The sequence below is a fragment of the Plectrocnemia conspersa genome, unplaced genomic scaffold (assembly GCF_051122295.1).
Source record: "Plectrocnemia conspersa isolate PC_06_02 unplaced genomic scaffold, ASM5112229v1 ptg000010l, whole genome shotgun sequence".
In the NCBI taxonomy this organism is placed as follows: domain Eukaryota; kingdom Metazoa; phylum Arthropoda; class Insecta; order Trichoptera; family Polycentropodidae; genus Plectrocnemia; species Plectrocnemia conspersa.
In genome coordinates, this window is record NW_028277174.1 from 29,450,001 (window position 1) to 29,463,641 (window position 13,641).

The 13,641-nt window shown below is 29.0% G+C and overlaps 1 protein-coding gene across 4 annotated transcripts in view; it reads left to right on the forward strand.

Annotated features, from left to right (window-relative positions):
* kek5 (leucine-rich repeat, immunoglobulin-like domain-containing kekkon 5 protein) overlaps positions 1–13,641 on the forward strand; it is a 653,879-nt gene that overhangs the window by 327,113 nt on the left and 313,125 nt on the right. The gene's annotated exons all lie outside the window — the stretch shown is intronic.

Here is a 13,641-nt window from a genome sequence, read left to right on the forward strand (position 1 = left end):
TGTAATATGATAATTAAAAATAAAATAAAAATATCATCTTCCTTACATTCAATTTAATGAATTTTCAGTATAACGAATTCTTTTCTTCGGTTCCGTGAACCTCGTTATAAAATCACATTTTTAATATTAAAATTTAACTTTTTTAACACGAACACCAATTATAAGTATGTATATCTTAATTTTGTTTGAGACATGCATTCATATTAGTTTCAATAATCTTTATATTGCTTCTTTGCTGAAGCTTGAACGAACAGATGAAAAGGCCAATCAGCATTATTGTTTAGCTCCACCTCCTGCACATTTATTAATAAACCAAATGTTTTTATTTTGTTGTTGTTTATAATTTCTATTGTGTTTATCATAATAAAATTAATTTGGAAAAAAAATGAGTAGCGTTATAACACTTTAAAAAGTATTTATTGTGGACTGTTTCAATTACGAATAGATGCCTCCTCTTTTAAGATAAACAAATAAAAAACAGCTAGTTAAAACTGTTTTGTCGAGAATTTTGTTCAGCATTAGGACAGTTGTATAAGATTGGAACTGAATTATAAATACTTCCTAAATCTCCCATGATTAGTCAAGAAAAGGCCAGATGGAATAGTTGTTTATGTCCTTTAATTTATCTAGCTATATCAAAACCGGAAGGCGCCGTAGGATAATCACTCACATACTACTTTTCAATTTATTTCCGACTTGAAAATACAAAAGTTTAGTTCCTAATCTCGCTATCAGTGGGGCTCACGCCAAATCTACACAGACGGCTCAGTGTTCAGAAGAAAAATAGCTTTTTTATTTCGATCGTCAGAATTGGTTCAGTCGCTTTAACTCACCATTACGAATAAATTTATTACACAAAACTTATATATATAATTAATATTTGATACTTTATAAACATTTACTATAATATTAGATAGCAACAATGCTTTATTTATATTAATAATGATATAATACATATATTTCTTAGCAAATAATAGTCCCACATATATTATATGAATATATCATATTTATTAATATCACACGTGTACCTATTTATGATCGATATTTTTTTCAATGGGTCATTCTATGGGTCTGTACCGCTCCTATATTGATAATATTTTTCATTAACCCCCCCCCCCTCACCCTTCATGTTTCCAAAGTTCTGAACTTGGCCGTCATCAATCACAACATTTTCGGCATTTTGACTGACACATCAGATATATAGTACCTAATGGGGAGGGGTAACGTTACGGTATGTTATGGCATAAATTAGAGACCTTAAATACATACACACGCTATCGAACGATTGCGCGCGTTTCGAGAGTGCGGAATTAAAGTATGAAGAGTTTTAAACTTTCATACATTCGGATTCCATGGGGGAGTTGAATAAAATTGGAGCGACGCTCTTTTTTTTGTACTGTAGCCGAATAAATCGTTTTCAATTAATAATATAACTAGATAATTTATTCATATTGTATAGTAAATTTTGATTTAAATTAATTATTTGTGACACATAAACTAGATGATAAATAACGAACGGATTTCGTCCGATTTTTGCGCAAATATTGTGAAAATGATAACAAAAACCTTATTTATACCTAAAAAAACATTTTTAATATGTATTTTTTAGATTTTTATAGCTCTCATTTTATCAGTTTTGAAAGTCATTGAACATTGTCTTTTAAAATACACTATCGTTCCAGATAGAACTTTAGTGCCAGAAAAATTCACGTTAACATAATCCATTCAGATCTTTAGTCTAGCATCTCGAAATAAATATATTTTCAATATTAGTAATCTGGTCCGATTTATGTGTCATTGTACATACGGTAGACCTCCCCAATAATACGGTAAATTTGGGACGCGCTATTTGGGAACTAGAAAATACTAATAATTTTTTTTGCTATCCTAGAGAGGTATCCTCTCTTTGGCTCGCTCACACATAAAGTAAGCGGCATTATTTTTCTTTATTTCTTTAGATCGTTATTTTACAAGAAATAATTTAAATGATAATAAACATGTTAATATTGGTATTTAAAATAACGGTATTGACATAATTAGGGATTATAATAATACCGGTATTATTCCAATCCCTAGTTACCACAAGTGACACTGCTATTAGTTGAAGGTGTTTTTAGCGTGAAATATAAAGCCTTAATGTCGTTACTTCTTCTTATAATACGCTTGAACAGCAAAGCCCTGATGTTCACTGGTTCAATTATTAATGAATACTAAAAACGTCAGAGCCTAATTTACTAAATTAAACCTACCTAACCAGAAGGATCTATGATTTGCATAATATTTCTCACCTAATTCTTAAGCTAACATCATTTTGTATATATGCAATTTTCAATCAACATGTAGAATCCCCTTCAAATCAAGTTCAATGACATATTTATGAGTGAAACATATTGGCAATTGCTAAATATATGCTGTTATTGCTTCTACAGGTTATGGAATTAGGTATGTCAAGTGACTTTTTTTTAATATTGATCCAATTGCTTGAAGATTAAAAGTTCATAAAAAAATCGTTTTCTGATCTAATACAGATAAACGTTGTTATTACTGAACTGAACGTTATCATAATACGCTTGAGCAACAAAACTCCGTGATAAGCATAATCTTTTTCACTTAACTCTTAAGCCATTGTATTTTTGTAAAAATGCACTTTTAAATTTACATGCAGAATTTTCTTCAAATGGCATATCATGCTTATAAGCGAAACGTCTTGGCGATTTCTAAAACGATGCTCTTATTGCTTTTCTTGCGGTCTTACGGTCCTAGATATGAAGGTGCTTTCTTTTTAGTTTGGATATAGTTGCTTCAAGATAATAATTCAGTAGCATTTTTTTCCTGTTTTGGTAGCACATACGGAACGCTCTCTGCGTCACTATCACTAACAGTTGTTATCATAATACGTTTAAACAACGAATCATGATCACCGGTCTAAATTATGATATGTACTATAAACGACAGAATTAAATTTACCCCATCTTTTTATTTTTACAACAGCTTACACAATACTTTTCTGAAATATATTTATTCATACTCCATTCATGTGTATTCTATATATTGATAGTTTTAAAAAAAAGAGTTTATTTTTAGTATATTTTTTTGATACAAATATAAAGTCATAATATATCGAGGATATTTATACTTCTATAGATTTAAATATGTACTTTTTTCGTCAATGTAATTGTACTAATTTCGACGCAACTTATAGCTAATTTTCATTCTGTGAACTGGATACCGATCATTGCCAGATATCTTTATAACATAATATTTTTATCTGATCAAATCTTTGTTTAAAGTCAGATGTTAGGTTAAATAAAGAGTTTAATTATATCTCCCATATGATATATTGTGCGTGTTCATTAAACCCGTACTTGAAATATAATCATCATATTTTTTAATCAAATTTATTTTATTGATGGTAATGTTGAGTGGTAGAATTAAAATATTCGCCTCCATATTTTACCTGCAGCGTTGTCTATATGTTTTATTAAGCTGTAATGCTGATCTTTGATAACTTAATTAGTCAAAATGGCTAAATTTTTAATAAATTTAAGCTAAAAATAACAAGTCATTTGATTAAAATAACATAAAAAGTACTATATCTCGACTAATTTTACTTCTCAAACAGCAACCACAAACTTGATTTACGTTTCTTCTTCTACTAAATTATGAAAATTGAAGATTACACGCTAAAATGGATTAGCGCAGGTCCCTCTGCGCCGCTAGCGGCTGCAATTATGCAAAAGCGCTAAAACAAGGAGCGACTTTCAATTTTGGTACCTTTAAGAAATTCTCTTAAAATGCCCCGAGATGAGAGCATCCATCTTTTATTTTATCGGAGCGCCAAATTGGTTGGCTGCCAGAGAGTGTGAGGTTTCTTGAAGCAGAGGAAGTAGAGAAAAATTCACGTGTAAACTAATTTTCGCGGATCTCTTTGAGAAGGGCGGATTGCGAGTTAAATATTTCTGCCGAGGTGGTGGATAAACGTCAGAAGGGTTCTTTGTGAACTCCATCTCGGTAAACATTTATACTGTGTAAATCGTCGGAGAAGAGGCGCCGAAAAGATGGACGATGATAACGCACTTAACGACAAATTGCCCGTGTCCTGGAGTAAAAAGGCTTTCGTTTCAGAGAGAGCCTTGCCCCACACTCAGGTGGAGGTCCGAAGGACCCTAATGATGATAACGCGCGATTGTCGCATCAGAGAATTGGGCTTTTGGGCCACTATGTTACGACAAGGTATAGTCATACTAGCTAGGTCTGATGATACACACACACACAAAGGATCTAAATTTAATAAATAACCAAAAATTTAATACGGGAGAAGCCCTATAACGTCATAATATTGTATTACCCATTTATTTCGAAATATAATACTTAATAATGTGTGTAAATAGAATTAATGATGATTTTGAATAATTAAAGTCTGTTAATTTTGCCTTTAACCTTTTCCACGCGGCACTCAATTTCGGCAAGCGGTGATTATATTTATATTTTGTAATGCGCATTAACATTAAAATATACATTTTTACTGTTTACATGCGATAAATTTATGATGATAAAAATCTATATAATCGAAATAAATCTCTAACAAACTCTTTTGAACGCGTATAAAAATATGACACGAGTAAAAGTATTAATGTTCAAAATATACACAAATATGTATATACATATGCGTAGGGCTGACACAAATAATAAAATCGTATGTAAAAACCGATTAAATCATGACACAAGTTTTAAAAGCAAATAAAGTTTGTGTGCAAAAGTAATAATAATACTGACTAGCGTATTACAAAGGCTGACAGTATATAATATGTTTTTCACTACCTATAAAGTTTCTGGGAAGACTTCATTAAACCTGGCAGCATATGGTTAAACGACACGTATTTATTATGCTTTAACTTTTTTTGAAAAACGTTTTAATCATAAAAGTACACTTTTCACAGTGAATATTTGTTTTGTGATATTTGCAATTTTATTATTCATTGTATTTATTTATATTTATTAATATTTTTTTTTACTAAATATTAGTATGCTCTATTTCAGAACAGATACCCATACACCATGTCATAGTACATGTAGTATTTTTAAGCTTTTTGTGGAATATGAACTAACATTTCCTTTAAAGGCACTTTGTTGTTGACCATAGTTTTAAAATATGGTTTGCGATGATTTCAGATGTTGATCGATATGGTTTCTCATTCTGTATACTTTTGCAAAGGTTGTCTTGTCTTACAAAGTGGAATTATGCCCAACTGTGACATTGTTATACATTGCGTATAAAGATTGCAATATCGGTATTCAATACTACCGCTATCACAAAATAAAATACCGTTAGTACCAAAAATAAATTTGTATTTAGTTTTAAAATCTGTACATCTTATTTGTTGAAAACGATATCTTCGCGGCTTAAATCTATGAAAACGACGATGCCGAAAAAAGCTTGAAATAAAAAAATGCTCATTGTAGAGGGTTAGCCAAAGTAGTTCTTTTGAGGTAGGATATCAAAGTAGAATAAAATAGTCTCTTTTAGTGCAAAACATCCCACCGGCTGATTATTCGGCGTAAATTAAAAAAAAATTACCTTTATCCCAGACAGGTCTAACCAAACAGTTTGAAGTAATTCTCTTATGTAACAGAAATGACCGCGCCGCCGTGGCTTGTTGGCCTCTTTCTATGATAAGGACGGCTGGCAAAATAAAATAAAAAGTAAATTATTTTATAGAAATAAATTGTCGAGTGGTGCTCTGGCACCTAGTATATAAATTTAGGAGGCATCAATGACGATATTTTGTCAAAGACGATTTTGTCCTAGATGGAACTCAGAGCCCGTATTTTCAGTTAATAATTAAAAGTGTTTTAATTAGGATAATTTAATAATAATATATTAAATATATCGAAACATAAATCATTCGAGTGTTACTCGAATTATTTTTTCGGTCAAATAATTAAATAATAATAATAATGTCGATACCTGTAATACCAGTATTTACTGCTTCTTCTCTCAATAATACCGTTATTATTTCAATAACGCCAAATAAAACGTTTTTCTATTACTACTGTTTTTTTCAAAACAATATAGTAAATAGCATCATGTCCGTTTTGTCAACGCTGTCCATATTTTTATTACATGAAATAACACAACTAGGCTTAGGATATAGCAATTTTTGACACAATAACTGCCTTAGTTTTAATCAGATTGCTATCAAACTTTTTTTTAAAGTAGATTTTGTAAATAATATTTGATAATGAAAACTATCAAAAATAATAAATAGGCAAAGTGACATTTTTAATTTTAACAGAATGGCAGATCAGGGTGGGTGGCTTAAAAACTTAGCCGGATATGCATAAGACCTATTTAAAAAAAAGTATTGTATCGTATTGGAACTAATTGAAACAACGACAGTTTTCGTGCCTTCAAATCAATTGTAAATCAATTTGCACTTTGAAGTAAAAAAGTATACATTTTACACAATTTGAATGTGTCATTTTTAGCACGAAATTCTAACAACTGAAATATATTCTTCACATAACATTAATCTTTTTTATTTCTGCCTCAAATTAAAATTATAATAAAAATGAAATAATTTACAAATACGTCGCACTGACATGGGCAACTATCGTTAAAAATATAATACAATCATATTAAATGGGTTCGCGCTAGTGACTCGACTCGATTGACCATCACATGATGGGCATAACGTGGAAAGGGTTAATTGTGTTAATTGGTCATAGTAACGTTACATTTAATTGTTTGGTTGCGTTCCAAAAGTTTGTATTATACAAATAAACTCTAATACCTCACTTTTGCATTGAAACTTTATATATTTCCCAGACGATAAATATATAAAGTTTCGCCCGAGGGGCCCAACGACGTCAACCGAGCTTTGTGTCATGCAAAAACTGTTTTTCGGGGCCTTTCTGTACAACTGAGTCGTCTGGGCCTTTAATCCTTGAGCTGCAGCAATTTGAGGTAGAACAATGACAATTTAAGAATAATGTAAGGTTACCTGTAACTTGAGACATGTGTTCTTAGCATCTATTTTTTTCAATTTTCGCACTTATTTTAGTAGATATTTTTATTATCAAAATGTTGATGCAATTGATAAAAAAAAGCAAATGATAAAGTGCAGAAACATCCATGCAATTATAATCCAAACGCTGATGAAGTGAATACCATCCATCTCGGAATATAAAAAGCACCCCAATATCATATGGCTCTCTGGAATTCGAACAGTTGCCTGAAAACATTTGTTTCTGTTACTTTTGCCACCTTGATGACATCGGAACCATATTAATTTATTTTACTACCATAAAAATGCATTACTCTTTCTCAATCAAAAGCAGCCCATATTTTAAATTGATTGGCTCGTTATTAACGATTTTTTTTTACAGTTAACTTATTGTTGTTGCATCCATATCGACCTTTTTCTTTGAAATGATGATTGGTTATAACTGTAAAATTTGTCATGTCGATTACCTATTTTAAAAATACACGATATTATTGAATTGTTTAATCAGACTAAATTGTGGGTTATTTGCCATTATACTTTTTTATAAATATTTTCACTACGAAAGCAGATGTTCGATTGGCTTACATGACAACTCAAAAACAATATAGATATACCCTTAAATTATTGATAAAAATAAAAATAAATTCAACCAAGTATTACGAATAAATTTTTAATTCTTTATGACTGCGTTTTTAATAGCAATGTTTTACAGCACATTATATCAAACACGGTTTGAGTTTCTTTCCCCTTTATTGTTCTATATTACACACAATTAAAACATTCTCATATGCCTAGGGGCAACACGACAGCACACGCATTGTCTTTCATTATTATTCAATTCTAGACTTAACGAGTGTGAATACAGTTAACTGCTCTTTAAAACTGTGATGACACGCCGAGTTTTCTCACGAGTGTCGCTTGGGAGTCAATAGTCATTAGCGTGCATTTGCTTTCGGCTTCCTTTAAACTATACCCCTGCATGCATCTAGACGCTTTAGACAATAGTTTAACATACAAGAGACGTCTAATCATAAATAACCGGCTAAAAGAGACGCTTCATTAACCCGGAAGGTCTCGCCAGAGGGCCATTGTTCAATGTGTTTTGGCACATTCGGAAACTTGAATATGGGGGATAAATAAATGCATTTCATGCATACGAAAGCTGACTGCATCTGGCACGAGATTAGTGGGGATTTACGGCGTAAATAATGGGAGAAACCGAGCACATATCATCGGATTGTAACCACTACAAATAGTGGTAGTGGTGTTGAGTCGCGGAAATTAATTTGCTGCTTGCTAGACTTTTAGCTTGAGCGCTTTCGGATTAAGGCCGGGTGTTTTATTGCTTTTTGGAAATAAAATGTTCCGAGGGGGTGGTTTTTAGAGGCTGAAAATACAATGTTTTTCTATTTATGTATCTCACAGTCTCAGACATACATAAATCTTTGCTAGTATTTACTATTTTATGGCTGGTTTTAATTGTGTTTTGCGACTGTTTTTATTGAGTTAGCAGCGTGACTTGTTATACATTTCTTGTTCTGGAGATGTGCGCTTTTTCAGGCGTTGGCGTCTTGATGAGCTTTCTAAATTATGCTCTTTCAGAAGAAATATTATATATATATATATATATATATATATATATATATATATATATATATATATATATATATATATATATATATATATATATATATATATATATATATATATATATATATATATATATATATATATATATATATATATATATATATATATATATATATATATATATATATATGTATAGATTTTATGCACAGATTGTTCCTACATCTAGTCTTTTCTCCAATCCTTAGCATCTATTATCAACTGAAATAGATTAAAACGGAGTATATTGCGTAGGCAAAGTATGATTTCATAATCTACAATAGCGTACCATATATGCAATGTTGATGTCAAATATTAAAATCATGTCAGACTACATACAGAACAATATACTAAAATTCGTATTTTTTTATTCATTAGTAAATTAAATTAAGGTCAATGTATAATAGATACTTATCAACTAGCTATGAAAATTATGGAAGTACATATATTATTACGCACATTAACTGTAAATTAAAAAAAAATATTTTAATGTAATGATTCTGAAATAAATTATTTAATAAATTCATACTATAAAGTAAATAAAAATATTGCTAATTAAAAACACAAGTACGCAAGATAGAAAAATAATTAATTAAATATATAAATAGGTTTTCTATTTCAAACGATGTAGTATAAACCAATGTCAACTTTAGACACGTTCCATTGGTTATCTGTCAAATAATTCGATAGTTATCTACTTCTAAGAAAATGTATTTTATTTTCTTTATTCATAGAAAGAAAACGACAAACATTAGACATATATATATATGTACAACAATCGCTTTGCGTATTGTAGACCAAATATACCGTTTTACCATTTCGAGTATGGATATGATTTATTATTCTTTTGCGGGATTATCCTTTCATATTTATGTACTCGTACGCATACGATTAAATAACGTATATTATTCTAAATTACGTGAATTTATTCATTAATCAAATGTGATAACGTAGTTACCACGCGGAACGTTGCTGTCAAAAACGAACAATATTTTATCAACAATACGTTTTAATGCATAATAAATATTTATTCCGTATGCCGTTCTGTATGTATTGTATGTTACATACATTCGTAGTTTATTAATACCAAAATTATTATATTTATATATTGTATATAGCTTAAGGGCATTCTATATTGCCCTATATATATTATATATATTTTTAAGTACATCCACGTTTCGTATCAGCATCCTTGTATCACGCAAACTATTATGTTTATATATAATATTATAAACCCTTCGGCTTTGGGTGTATGGTACATTTTTTTACAAATTCTGGTCCCGTGCGACCTTAACGTTGTTACGACGATGATAAGCCCTTGTTGTTGTTTTTTTTCAACTTTAGGGATAACCTGTTTGGTCGGTCGGAAAAAAATTGCGTGTGTGCAGTCGTACGGGGAATTAATTTTTATTCGGGCCGTGTATAATTAATATTTTTTTAAAGCCGGCATATATCATGGTGGAAACGTTAACTTATCGCATGGCGAGTATACATTTGCGAAGGGAATTCGGAAAATAAATTGAAAAAGTTTCTGATACCCCACCACCTGACCGCGCCGAAAAACGGCTACGCAAAAATTGCATTATCAACGCGAAATTAAAAACTAAATAAATATATATGAAAAAATAACTAATCTATATACCGGTATAATGATAATTTCGATCTTAGAAAAAAATCAATAAATTGTAAGAATAATAACCATATTATATAATGTTTTATATATATAGTAAATATAAATATATCAGTAAAAAAATCTTACTAATTTATAGTATTTTTAAACTAATAAATTACCACTATTTGTTTCATAAAAATAAACGTGTAAGCTATGACTTTTTATACCGTAATACCAAATACTGGTAACCCTTAATTCCATCCAATTTGTATCATTAATTTTAGGTATTTTTGTGTTTATGTTAAATAACAATTAAATATAATAGTAAGTTATTGCCATTTTGACAGAACTTTTTGCAGAAACATACTCGTTAATCTTGTTTTAGAATCTTTATTTTTATCATATATAAAATATATGTTTTACTTAGCTCTAAGTCAGCAGCTAATTAAAAATAATAAATAATGGTCTGCATATTATATCAATTTAAAAATTAATGTGAGCACAGTGACTAAGAACAAACATTAATATGAAGTAAAGATGTAGCAAAAGCTCTAATGTGTCTTTTTTCAATTAGTTTCATTTAGTGGATTTTTCTTTCGCTAATCAAATTTGATGATGAACATCTCAAAGCCGACCCTTGAAGTTTTAATATAGACTAATCTATCGTTTCTAATATCCTTCATTCTACTTGGACTCGCACCTAGCAATTTTAATTTATTTTAATCTCCGCATAAATATTTTTATGAAAAAAAAAATTTTGTAGAAAAAATAAAACATTTCTATATGAAGTTTTCGCCCTTAAATCTGAATTTATGTATAGAAATTGGATTAATATAATAGGTAATAGATTATATATAATTATATAAATTTGAAATGATTACACCTTGTTACATTTGGATTATTAAAATTCTTAAAAAAACGGTAAATATTTTTACATCAACCCAATATAAAAATAATAATTAGCAAAATCTTTTTAAATCAGATTATTTTTATAAATTAGTAATATAATTGCTTTTACAAGTATTATTGAAATAACAGTAGTTTTTGCGCATTTTTTATATAATTTTTTAATAACTGTTAAATTCCAATGTACTGTAATAAAATAATATCGTAAGCTTATTTAAGTTTTATGTATATATTCAAAATAATAAATTAACATATTATAAACTGTAGCTTAATACATACCTTTCATTTCATTGTTTAATATTTGTATATGTCTCAACTTTTACAACAATAATTTTATTTTTCATTTTTAGATTAAATATTCTAAATACAAAAATATTTTAAAATAATCTAATGTTAAAATCTTATTATGAAAAATATAATGTAGCTCAAATAAAATTGCTCTGAACTATAATATTATGGTTTAGGATATTTACAGTCATTTATTTATTTTATTTACATATAAATAAAATTATATTACATATAGGACTAGGCAATATAAAAGCATATTGTTTTAAACTTGTGAATATATTTTTCAAAGACGAAATACAAAATAAATATACTATTTACTTGTTTTACCTAAAAGTTTTCATTATTACATATTAATTTAGTAAAAATAGGCTTATTATTTTTTAGATATAGTGTATATAATAATATACATATGCGATAAAAACGATAATATCTTATATTTATAAAATCGAAAAAAAATAGCATGTCTAAAATGTTATGGGTTAATCTTATAATCTAACCTTATTTCTGTATATACAATATTTAACATCTGACAATCATAATATGCTTTCAGATTTTATTCGTGTTAAAAAATGTTTTTAGACATTTAAAAAAGCTTAAAAATTTAAACCACATGCTCCAATTTTTCATATTCTTTTACGACTTAAGTTGATTTAAGGGTTTTAAATATTTTTTAAAGAGGTTTTGGTTTTACCTAATTATATCGTTCGTTCTGCAAAATATTTTACGAGATTTACAATGTCTCATCTAATCATAATATTATTCTACAGGAAATATGTTAATTATTCAATATGTATTTTTATTTAATCACTACTGTTATTTCGGTAAAAAAACAGTTTTCCTGAAGTAGATATTATATACTGGGTATGCGATAAGTAAATATTAAACCGTATAACAAATAAACCATTTTACGGTTCGTGATTATCATAGTACTATGACTACAAATGAGCTGTGTCGGCGTTTTATAATAATTATTATTAGAGTCTAAACGAGCATACCCTTTGACTATACGAAGCGTGAATTTTGCATGAAATAATACCAAATTCTTGGAGCTTTGTGCTCTTGTAAATTATGTGGTATAACGACAAATTAGCTTAACGTAAATCTAATTTAAATATTTCACTATACATTGTGTTTTTACATTTTATATAGCTACACAAATATATTTAGTACATATTTTGGAGGTGTACCCGGTATATAAATATGTATATACACAGAAAGGATTTTCCTCACCGCAGAGCGCATGGAAAAATGTTTATCCACAGTTTCCAAGATTTCCCCAAAGGTTTATATGGGGAGAATCACGAGAGGCTGTCTATCGTTCTCCTTTATGAAAATTCGATTTGGCCGAAGCCTACTTATGTAATATAATATTAAAAGTTTTATTCAGACCCGCAGGCTGAGGCGCGTAATAAATTCGATATTTATTGCCCAAATCAATGGATGCGTAATGTGAAAATATGTGGAAAATATCTATCTATTGGGGATTCTTTTTTATATATTGAAAAATTGGGTCAAATATAATAAAAGTTTGGAATCAAATTCCAACTTATTATTACATAATCACAGATATTGTTAAGTTAACAAATACATATGTATATTTTTATAGATATATACAATTATTTAATTATTTTTATGCCAATGGAGAGGATTGTGATTGGAATGAAATTAATGATTCACGTTGTGCAATTTTGTTATTGTTAAATCGGTTATCGCCAGGCAGTGTTTTCAAAAACTTAAAGTTTTGTACGTGTCAATTTATTTATTTAAAGAGACATAGTTTATAAATAAACCCTTAATTGCCATATTTTTTTAAGTGTACAAAGCTTAAAATAAGTTTAGCTGCATTGATTGATTCTTCAAATGTGCTTATCCAATTGACAATAAACTTTAATTTTATGTCAAAGATACTATTTTTTATGTATTAAAGTTCGGGTGATGTATAAAATCAGCGTCTGTCTATACATATGAAATTTTAAAAGCAAAGGGATGTTTTCTTTATGATTCAATCACACTATTTTACTGTGCTTAGACGATAAGCAAGATTATATCTGAAAATATTTTGCTTCTAAAAAGCGAATGGTTCACTTGATTCAATTATTTTCCATCGAAACATTTCAGTCCGGTCAATAATCAACACATTATGAGCCTTTATCCTGACTTCCTTCCTACCAATGGTCCCTTTGGTCCTTTCTCTAAATAAAC